The following is an 11975-nucleotide window of genomic DNA, read 5'->3' as shown; positions in this document are numbered from 1 at the left end:
TGGATGTGACCAAACACTAATAAAACGAGAATAAAATAATATATAAACTCATATTGGAAGTGCTTGAATTTGCAGCAAATTCTCGAGCTTTGCAGCTGCTGCAGTGAATTATGTTTGATGAATCCTTTATGTTCAAACGGGAGCATTGACATAAGTTGTATACGGATTTATTTACTAAAAGTTGCAATGTAGTGAATTTTAGAAGAATTATAGAATTTGGGTAAAAAGTGCAGAATTGGAGAAATAGCCCTCACCTTTTCTGTTAGCAGTGCTTTGCCTAGAATTTCCCATTTGTTTTTTTTTATTCCCCCAAAGTCATTGTTTAATGAATAGACTCCATAGTTCACCATTAGATGTATTTTCATTAATGCACAGAAATTCATTAAAGAGCAGATGTCTATCATCCTACCAAACGTCAGAGCGTCAGCTTCTGCTCTCAGCCAATCAGCAGTGCTCCTGCCCAAGGCTCTCCTAGGCTTCCTGTTCCAACAATCAGAGAAAAGAAGGAGAGGGGCATTGCTCAATGGCACAGGATTCAAGACTTTGGGGTGAGACCATCCATAAACGGTTTAACCCCTACAGGTGAGCCGGCACAAGGGACCTCCCGGCATCATAACAACTTCATTCTGACGAAGGGTTAATTTGTAAACTGAGAATTGTTCTGAATTGACCTGAAAATTGCAACTTTTAAGCAAACATAATTTAATATAGAATTTCTCAAAATTAACTATTTAATCTGTTTTGTTCTTTTTTTTTTTTTTTTATTATGCATCGAGTAAGCTGCACATTTTTAATATAATAATAGACATTTAATTAAACTTGCTTAAACAGACAGATACACATCCGTTGGAGCAGCCATAGAATCAACATAGTTCAATAAATCAGATTAGCAATTTAGGTATATAAAGGGACAGAGGGAGGTATCCTGGCCCTGGCTCTGGCTCTGTACACTCAAAGCACTGCATGTCAACTGACTCCAAGTGCTAGGAAGACACCCTCAGGCCGGCCCAGGAATCCTGCAGACCAACATATCTGAAGAAAAAAGCCAAAGGGATCTCCCCCCCCAGGGGCATGGTAAAATCTGAAGCATCGATAGGTAGCTGCGGACGTGAGCGATCTTGGCTTTTTTTTACAGGTACTTCCAGGTTGTGTTAAATATCGGTATATGTAGCCTCCAAAGCCTCAGGTATGGCATAACATTCACCTTCCAGTTGGCTTGTGGTCTAAGTTATGAGTTGCAGGGCACCATGTAAGGTATATTGAATCACAAAAGAAGTGAACAAGCTCGTTCATTGTCCGTTTCGGTTGTTTCGGTGAGCTGGCGACCAAAATTTTAATGAATTGCAATTTGGCCAAAACCAAATGCACAATTCTATTCAGGAAAGTGTATCATTTAAACTGTTAACAGCTTTCCCTCCTCGCACCCTGATTCCTCTCCTGCAACTGTCAAAAATAACCTACTAGTCCCCAAGTGAATAATTTTCTAGCAACCTACTTTTCTACCCTACCTTTACCTTTTGTGTTACTATACCCCACTCCCTCTAACATGTAAGCTCACTGAGCAGGGCCCTTAACCCCTCTGTTACTGTGTCACTATACCCCACTCCCTCTAACATGTAAGCTCACTGAGAAGGCCCTCAATCCCTCTGTTACTGTGTCGCTATATCCCACTCCCTCTAACATGTAAACTCACTGAGCAGGGCCCTCAATCCCTCTGTTACTGTGTCACTATACCTCACTCCCTCTAACATGTAAGCTCACTGAGCAGGCCCTCAATCCCTCTGTTACTGTGTCACTATACCCCACTCCCTCTAACATGTAAGCTCACTGAGCAGGGCCCTCAATCCCTCTGTTCCTGTGTCACTATACCCCACTCCCTCTAACATGTAAGCTCTCTGAGCAGGCCCTCAATCCCTCTGTTACTGTGTCACTATACCCCACTCCCTCTAACATGTAAACTCACTGAGCAGGGCCCTCAATCCCTCTGTTACTGTCACTATACCCCACTCCCTCTAACATGTAAACTCACTGAGCAGGGCCCTCAATCCCTCTGTTACTGTGTCACTTTACCCCACTCCCTCTAACATGTAAACTCACTGAGCGGGGCCCTCAATCCCTCTGTTACTGTGTCACTATACCCCACTCCCTCTAACATGTAAACTCACTGAGCAGGGCCCTCAATCCCTCTGTTACTGTGTCACTATACCCCCCTCCCTCTAACATGTAAACTCACTGAGCAGGGCCCTCAATCCCTCTGTTACTGTGTCACTATACCCCACTCCCTCTTGCATGTAAGCTCACTGAGCAGGGCCCTTAACCCCTCTGTTACTGTGTCACTATACCCCACTCCCTCTAACATGTAAACTCACTGAGCAGGGCCCTCAATCCCTCTGTTACTGTGTCACTATACCCCCCTCCCTCTAACATGTAAACTCACTGAGCAGGGCCCTCAATCCCTCTGTTACTGTGTCACTATACCCCACTCCCTCTAACATGTAAACTCACTGAGCAGGGCCCTCAATCCCTCTGTTACTGTGTCACTATACCCCCCTCCCTCTAACATGTAAACTCACTGAGCAGGGCCCTCAATCCCTCTGTTACTGTGTCACTATACCCCACTCCCTCTAACATGTAAGCTCACTGAGCAGGCCCTCAATCCCTCTGTTACTGTGTCACTATACCCCACTCCCTCTAACATGTAAGCTCATTGAGCAGGCCCTCAATCCCTCTGTTACTGTGTCACTATACCCCACTCCCTCTAGCATGTAAGCTCACTGAGAAGGCCCTCAATCCCTCTGTTACTGTGTCACTATACCCCACTCCCTCTAACATGTAAGCTCACTGAGCAGGCCCTCAATCCCTCTGTTACTGTGTCACTATACCCCACTCCCTCTAACATGTAAACTCTCTGAGCAGGACCTCAATCCCTCTGTTACTGTGTCACTATACCCCACTCCCTCTAACATGTAAGCTCACTGAGCAGGCCCTCAATCCCTCTGTTACTGTGTCACTATACCCCACTCCCTCTAACATGTAAACTCACTGAGCAGGGCCCTCAATCCCTCTGTTACTGTGTCACTATACCCCACTCCCTCTAACATGTAAGCTCACTGAGAAGGCCCTCAATCCCTCTGTTACTGTGTCACTATACCCCACTCCCTCTAACATGTAAACTCACTGAGCAGGGCCCTTAACCCCTCTGTTCCTGTGTCACTATACCCCACTCCCTCTAGCATGTAAACTCACTGAGCAGGGCCCTCAATCCCTCTGTTCCTGTCCGTCCAACTCGTCTGGTTACAAATACATGTTTGTTAGTCCACCATTGTACAGTGCTGCAGAATTTGTTGGTGCTTTATAAATAATGAAATAATAATAATAACTATATTTTCTCTTCTCTTACCTTATATTTTGCAAAACATTGTCCCCTCAGATTGTAAGCTCATGGACTGTCTTGCATAGCACCTTCTATAAAAGTGCTTTAAATGTTAAAGAAAAGTCCAGTGCTAGGATCTCTATTCCTAATAATATATATATAATAACGCTCTATCTATAACCAAACCTATGATTAGTTATTGCATTTCTAAAGAGATCTGAATAAGGGTGCCGTGTAATAACTGCTAAATAAATCATGTGCTCTGTAGAATCAGATAATCAGTAATATTGTTTTATTGTTTATTGTGACTATAGCTGAATAGTGGAATTTTTCCAAATTGTCACTTTTTGCCTAAATTTTGCTATTTCATGAATAAATTTAAAGATGGTAAATATTGAGATACAACGTTGTACGACAGACAGTGTGTTGGTTCAGAGAATGTTAATCATATTATAACATTGCTTCTATTAAAAGAGGAATGATTTTACCCATTTTGTCCAGTAGAATGACATAATGCTGGATATATCGTAACGCATGTTACCATCGGGGTTCTACAGGACTTATGACCAAGTGCTAGCTACTGGTGACACATCCAAGGGGTGCAGATGACTAAGACAGAATATGATAATGAGCACGTTAGGAATTCTGTAATTGTTAAGATAATGACTGGTAACCTCTACTCCTGTAACAGGACACTTTGTCTTTCAGTGGGCTGTAAAGTTGTCTCACTGTGTCAGAGCAAGTTGTGAGTTCTATTGAAATGAGCGTGCCTTCCAAAGATTGAAGTAGCTTCATAGAGGAGTGAATAGGGCCTGGAGGAGTCCAGCTACACAGATGTTTGAAGTCCTCTCTTGTGTTTGTATAATGGCACCAGGCTCACTGTTGTGTTTCCTTCTTTCATTATCAAGTAGCTGCTGATTGTCCAGGAGATCATTGAATGGCCCAAAAAAGAGAGGAGGAGGTGTCGGAATGCCGGCCTAATACTCGTGGCTGAGGTATTGTCAATGATACCTCTTGTACCTCCAGTATTCTGTCAAGAAGCAGTGTTTGTGTTCTTTTGATAACAAAGTCAAACAAAAAAATAGTAGAGGAGCGGCTGTTTAAATGTAACTTAAAACGTAACTGTTTATCTCAAAAGGAACTATTATCCTCCCACTATAACAGAAGCCGTACGAGTGCCACAGATTAGAGGAGGACTGACATTCTTCAATGTGAGCTCTAAAGACAAGGGGATCATTTCCGACCTGCAGTACTTACCTGCACTTACTGTCCCCTCCAAATAAATGTATCCTGTACACCTGTTAGCAGTAAATTATAGATAAAATATACATACACTGTATACTTACTGCACTTACTGTACCTCCCTCTGTACCTGCACCTGTAATGTAACCCCTAAAGTGCTGAGTACACCTGTTAGTGCTATATAAATAAAATATACATACACTGTATACCTACTGCACTTACTTTACCTCCCTCTACTGTAATGTAACCCCTAAAGTGCTGAGTACACCTGTTAGCGCTATATAAATAAAATATACATACACTGTATACCTACTGCACTTACTTTATCTCCCTATGCTGTAATGTAACCTGTAAAGTGCTGAGTACACCTGTTAGCGCTATATAAATATAATATACATACACTGTATACCTACGGCACTTACTGTACCTCCCTCTACTGTAATGTAACCTGTAAAGTGCTGAGTACACCTGTTATTGCTATATAAATAAAATTTACATACACTGTATACCTACTGCACTTACTGTACCTCCCTCTACTGTAATGTAACCTGTAAAGTGCTGAGTACACCTGTTAGCGCTATATAAATAAAATATACATACACTGTATACCTACTGCACTTACTGTACCTCCCTCTGTACCTGCACCTGTAATGTAACCCGTAAAGGGCTGAGTACACCTGTTAGAGCTATATAAATGAAATATACATACACTGTATACCTACTGCACTTACTTTATCTCCCTATGCTGTAATGTAACCTGTAAAGTGCTGAGTACACCTGTTAGCGCTATATAAATATAATATACATACACTGTATACCTACTGCACTTACTGTACCTCCCTCTACTGTATTGCAACCTGTAAAGTGCTGAGTATACCTGTTAGCGCTATATAAATAAAATATACATACACTGTATACCTACTGCACTTACTGTACCACCCTCTACTGTAATGTAACCTGTAAAGTGCTGAGTACACCTGTTAGCGCTATATAAATAAAATATACATACACTGTATACCTACTGCACTTACTGTACCACCCTCTACTGTAATGTAACCTGTAAAGTGCTGCTGAGTACATCTGTTAGCGCTATATAAATATAATATACACACACTGTATACCTACTGCACTTACTGTACCTCCCTCTACTGTAATGTAACCTGTAAAGTGCTGAGTACACCTGTTAGCGCTATATAAATATAATATACACACACTGTATACCTACTGCACTTACTCTACCTCCCTCTAATGTAATGTAACCTGTAAAGTGCTGAGTACACCTGTTAGTGCTATATAAATAAACTATACATACACTGTATACCTACTGCACTTACTGTACCTCCCTCTGTACCTGTACCTATAATGTAACCCGTAAAGTGCTGAGTACACCTGTTAGAGCTATATAAATAAAATATACATACACTGTATTCCTACTGCACTTACTGTACCTCCCTCTACTGTAATGTAACCTGTAAAGTGCTGAGTGCACCTGTTAGTGCTATATAAATACAATATACATACACTGTATTCCTACTGCACTTACTTTATCTCCCTATGCTGTAATGTAACCTGTAAAGTGCTGAGTACACCTGTTAGTGCTATATAAATAAAATTTACATACACTGTATACCTACTGCACTTACTGTACCTCCCTCTGTACCTGCACCTGTAATGTAACCTGTAAAGTGCTGAGTACACCTGTTAGAGCTATATAAATAAATATACATACACTGTATACATACGGCACTTACTGTACCTCCATCTACTGTAATGTAACCTGTAAAGTGCTGAGTGCACCTGTTAGTGCTATATAAATACAATATACATAGACTGTATACCTACTGCACTTACTGTACCTCCCTCTACTGTAATGTAACCTGTAAAGTGCTGAGTACACCTGTTAGCGCTATATAAATAAAATATACATACACTGTATACCTACTGCACTTACTGTACCTCCCTCTTCTGTAATGTAACCTGTAAAGTGCTGAGTACACCTGTTAGTGCTATATAAATAAAATATACATACACTGTATACCTACTGCACTTACTATACCTCCCTCTACCGTAATGTAACCTGTAAAGTGCTGAGTACACCTGTTAGTGCTATATAAATACAATATACATACACTGTATACCTACTGCACTTACTGTACCTCCCTCTACCGTAATGTAACCTGTAAAGTGCTGAGTACACCTGTTAGTGCTATATAAATAAAATATACATACACTGTATACCTACTGCACTTACTGTACCTACCTCTACTGTAATGTAACCTGTAAAGTGCTGAGTACACCTGTTAGCGCTATATAAATAAAATATACATACACTGTATACCTATTGCACTTACTGTGCCTCCCTCTACTGTAATGTAACCTGTAAAGTGCTGAGTACACCTGTTAGCGCTATATATATATAAAAATCACATACACTGTATACCTACTGTACTTACGGTACCTCCCTCTACTGTATTGCAACCTGTAAAGTGCTGAGTATACCTGTTAGCGCCATATAAATATAATATACATACACTGTCTCCTACTGCACTTACTGTACCTCCCTCTACTGTAATGTAACCTGCAAAGTGCTGAGTACACCTGTTAGCGCTATATAAATATAATATACATACACTGTATACCTACTGCACTTACTGTACCTCCCTCTACTGTAATGTAACCTGTAAAGTGCTGAGTACACCTGTTAGCGCTATATAAATACATTATACACACACTGTATACCTACTGCACTTACTGTACCTCCCTCTACTGTAATGTAACCTGTAAAGTGCTGAGAATACCTGTTAGCACTATATAAATAAAATATACATACACTGTATACCTACTGCACTTAGTGTACCTTCCTCTACTGTAATGTAACCTGTAAAGTGCTGAGTACTCCTGTTAGTGCTATATAAATAACATTTACATACACTGTATACCTACTGCACTTACTGTACCTCCCTCTGTACCTGCACCTGTAATGTAACCCGTAAAGTGCTGAGTACACCTGTTAGAGCTACATAAATGAAATATACATACACTGTATACCTACTGCACTTACTTTATCTCCCTATGCTGTAATGTAACCTGTGAAGTGCTGAGTACACCTGTTAGCGCTATATAAATAAAATATACATACACTGTATACCTACTGCACTTACTTTATCTCCCTATGCTGTAATGTAACCTGTAAAGTGCTGAGTACACCTGTTAGTGCTATATAAATAAAATATACATACACTGTATACCTACTGCACTTACAGTACCTACCTCTACTGTAATGTAACCTGTAAAGTGCTGAATACACCTGTTAGCGCTATATAATTAAAATATACATACATTGTATACCTACTGCACTTACTGTACCTCCCTCTACTGTAATGTAATCTTTAAAGTGCTGAGTACACATTTTAGCACTATATAAATAAAATATACATACACTGTATACCTACTGCACTTACTGTACCTCCCTCTACTGTAATGTAACCTGTAAAGTGCTGAGTACACCTGTTAGCGCTATATAAATAAAATATACATACACTGTATACCTACTGCACTTACTGTACCTCCCTCTTCTGTAATGTAACCTGTAAAGTGCTGAGTACACCTGTTAGTGCTATATAAATAAAATAAACATACACTGTATACCTACTGCACTTACTGTACCTCCCTCTACCGTAATGTAACCTGTAAAGTGCTGAGTACACCTGTTAGTGCTATATAAATACAATATACATACACTGTATACCTACTGCACTTACTGTACCTCCCTCTACCGTAATGTAACCTGTAAAGTGCTGAGTACACCTGTTAGTGCTATATAAATAAAATATACATACACTGTATACCTACTGCACTTACTGTACCTACCTCTACTGTAATGTAACCTGTAAAGTGCTGAGTACACCTGTTAGCGCTATATAAATAAAATATACATACACTGTATACCTATTGCACTTACTGTGCCTCCCTCTACTGTAATGTAACCTGTAAAGTGCTGAGTACACCTGTTAGCGCTATATATATATAAAAATCACATACACTGTATACCTACTGTACTTACGGTACCTCCCTCTACTGTATTGCAACCTGTAAAGTGCTGAGTATACCTGTTAGCGCTATATAAATATAATATACATACACTGTCTCCTACTGCACTTACTGTACCTCCCTCTACTGTAATGTAACCTGCAAAGTGCTGAGTACACCTGTTAGCGCTATATAAATATAATATACATACACTGTATACCTACTGCACTTACTGTACCTCCCTCTACTGTAATGTAACCTGTAAAGTGCTGAGTACACCTGTTAGCGCTATATAAATACATTATACACACACTGTATACCTACTGCACTTACTGTACCTCCCTCTACTGTAATGTAACCTGTAAAGTGCTGAGAATACCTGTTAGCACTATATAAATAAAATATACATACACTGTATACCTACTGCACTTAGTGTACCTTCCTCTACTGTAATGTAACCTGTAAAGTGCTGAGTACTCCTGTTAGTGCTATATAAATAACATTTACATACACTGTATACCTACTGCACTTACTGTACCTCCCTCTGTACCTGCACCTGTAATGTAACCCGTAAAGTGCTGAGTACACCTGTTAGAGCTACATAAATGAAATATACATACACTGTATACCTACTGCACTTACTTTATCTCCCTATGCTGTAATGTAACCTGTGAAGTGCTGAGTACACCTGTTAGCGCTATATAAATAAAATATACATACACTGTATACCTACTGCACTTACTTTATCTCCCTATGCTGTAATGTAACCTGTAAAGTGCTGAGTACACCTGTTAGTGCTATATAAATAAAATATACATACACTGTATACCTACTGCACTTACTGTACCTACCTCTACTGTAATGTAACCTGTAAAGTGCTGAGTACACCTGTTAGCGCTATATAATTAAAATATACATACATTGTATACCTACTGCACTTACTGTACCTCCCTCTACTGTAATGTAATCTTTAAAGTGCTGAGTACACATTTTAGCACTATATAAATAAAATATACATACACTGTATACCTACTGCACTTTCAGTTAAAGAGACACTATGGGAATCAAGTCAACTTTAGCTTAATGAAGCAGTTTTGGTGTATAGATCATGTTCCTGCAGTCTCACTGCTCAATTCTCCGCCATTTAGGAGTTAAATCTCTTGTTTCTGTTTATGCAGCTCTAGCCATATCCCCCCTGGCTGTGACTGACACAGACTGCCTTAAAAAAAATTGTTTCCGTTTCAATCAGATGTTAACTTGCTTCATACGTTTTTATCTCCTGCTCTGTAAAGTGAACTTTAATCAGACATGGGAGGCTCCTTCAGAGTCTAGAAGGCTATTAACAGAACAGGAAGTACGACATTCTAAATTAAACAGAATTTGCAACAAAGGAAATTCAAACATTAGATCATTCTTTACAGGAAGTGTTTAGGAAGGCTGTGCAAGTCACAAGCAGGGAGGTGTGACTAGGGTGGTATAAACAAAGTGATTTAACTTCTAAATGGCAGAGGATTGAGCAGTGAGACTGCAGGGACATGATTTATACACCAAAACTGCTTCATTAAGTTAAAGTTGATTTGGTGCCTATGGTGTCTCTTTAAAGAATATGAATAAAAGTTGTTGTTAGTTACAACAAAATTTTAAATATAAGTGTATTTAATTATCTTAACTCTTTCAGCCCCAGAAGTTAGATTAGTCTCTAATTTCTGGTATAAATGTAAGGTGTTACATCAACAATATATTTTACGCTTTGAGTTGCATTATCTCATAGAGAGCCAGGAGTCTGTGTACCTGGTGAAATGTATAGGGTAGGTTATACTTAGCTATGTTTGCTGTACTTTTAGTGAATCTTCTTTAATACTTTGGGAAACCGCTTAGCAGTTCTATGGGGAGTTAAATGAGCATTATGATTGGTTGAGATACTTCCTGGTTTGGAGACACTCGTAGTATACACAGATTGTAAACTGCAGCAAATACAGGGACACACGGGGAAGAAAAAGTATGTGAACCCTACATGTATGTTTAAATGTGTCTTCAAACCTGGTTTGATGTTCATCTAAGTTACAGTAATCAACAAACACAGTCTGTTTTACGTAATAACACACATTATATTGAAAATGTCATTCAAACGTTCACATTGTAGTTTGGAAAAAGTATGAAAAACTCTAGGCTAATGACTTCAACTAATTAGAGTTGGAAATTGGCAAATTTGACGTGTAAATAATGAAACGAGATTGGAGGAGTGGGTTAGAGATTTATAAAAAAAAAAAAATTGCTTTCAGAAGAACCGTGATCAAGAATTGTTGTGTCACATAAAGCTGGAAAGGGTTACAAAGTTACGCCATAGAGCTTAGATAGTCATCTGTCCACTGTTAGACAATTTGTCTATGTATAGAGGCGATTTAGTACTGTGGCTACTCTCCCTAGAAGTGGCCATTCAGCCAAAATGTCTCACAGGGCACACCGCACAATTCTCAATGAGGTAAAAAAGAAGCCTAGAGGGACACCTGAAGAGCTGGAGATTCATTGGAACTGGTTAACATCTCTGTTCAGGAGCCTACTATACAGAAAACATTGATCGAGCATGATGTCCATGGCAGGACACCGCGAAAAATGCCGCTGCTTTCCCAAAAATAAACAACACATTACTGCGCACCTGAAGTTTGCCAAAGTTTACCTAGACACTACACAATGCTACTGGGAAAATGTTTTGTGGACTGATGAAACTAAGGTTGAGTTGTTTGGAACACGCAGCACTATATATGGCGTTAAAAGAGCACCACATGCCAACATGAAACCATCATCCCAACAGCTAAATATTGTGAAGGGGGCATCATGTTTTGGGTTGCTGTTTTGCTTTGGGGCCAGGACCACTTGCCATCATCAAGGAAGAAAGGAATTGCCAAGTTTATCAAGATACAAGATAATATCAGGGCAGCTGTGCATTAGCTGAAGCTCTGTAGAAGTTGGATGATGCAGGGTGACAATGATCCTGCATATCTAAGTAAATCCACTACAGAATGGATTCAACAAAAGGATATATGCCATTCAGAGTGGCCCAGTCAGACCCAGACCTTAACCCCATAGAGAGACATTCTAAGAATATGGCCAAGCCGAACCAGTTCTGTTAGGAAGAGTGGTCCATAATTAATCCTAAATGTTAACTAATCTGCAAATACTGTTTGCTGCCAAATTAGAATAAACTAGATTTTAAACCAGCTATTAAGTGTTCACTTACTTATCCAAGCACTGTGAATGTTTAATGGGATGTGTCCAATAAAGACATGAAAGATTGTAACTGTTTGTGTGTTGTTAGCTTGAGCACATTGGG

Source organism: Pelobates fuscus, chromosome 4 (assembly GCF_036172605.1).
Source record: "Pelobates fuscus isolate aPelFus1 chromosome 4, aPelFus1.pri, whole genome shotgun sequence".
Taxonomy (NCBI): Eukaryota; Metazoa; Chordata; class Amphibia; order Anura; family Pelobatidae; genus Pelobates; species Pelobates fuscus.
This window is presented reverse-complemented; position numbering follows the sequence as displayed.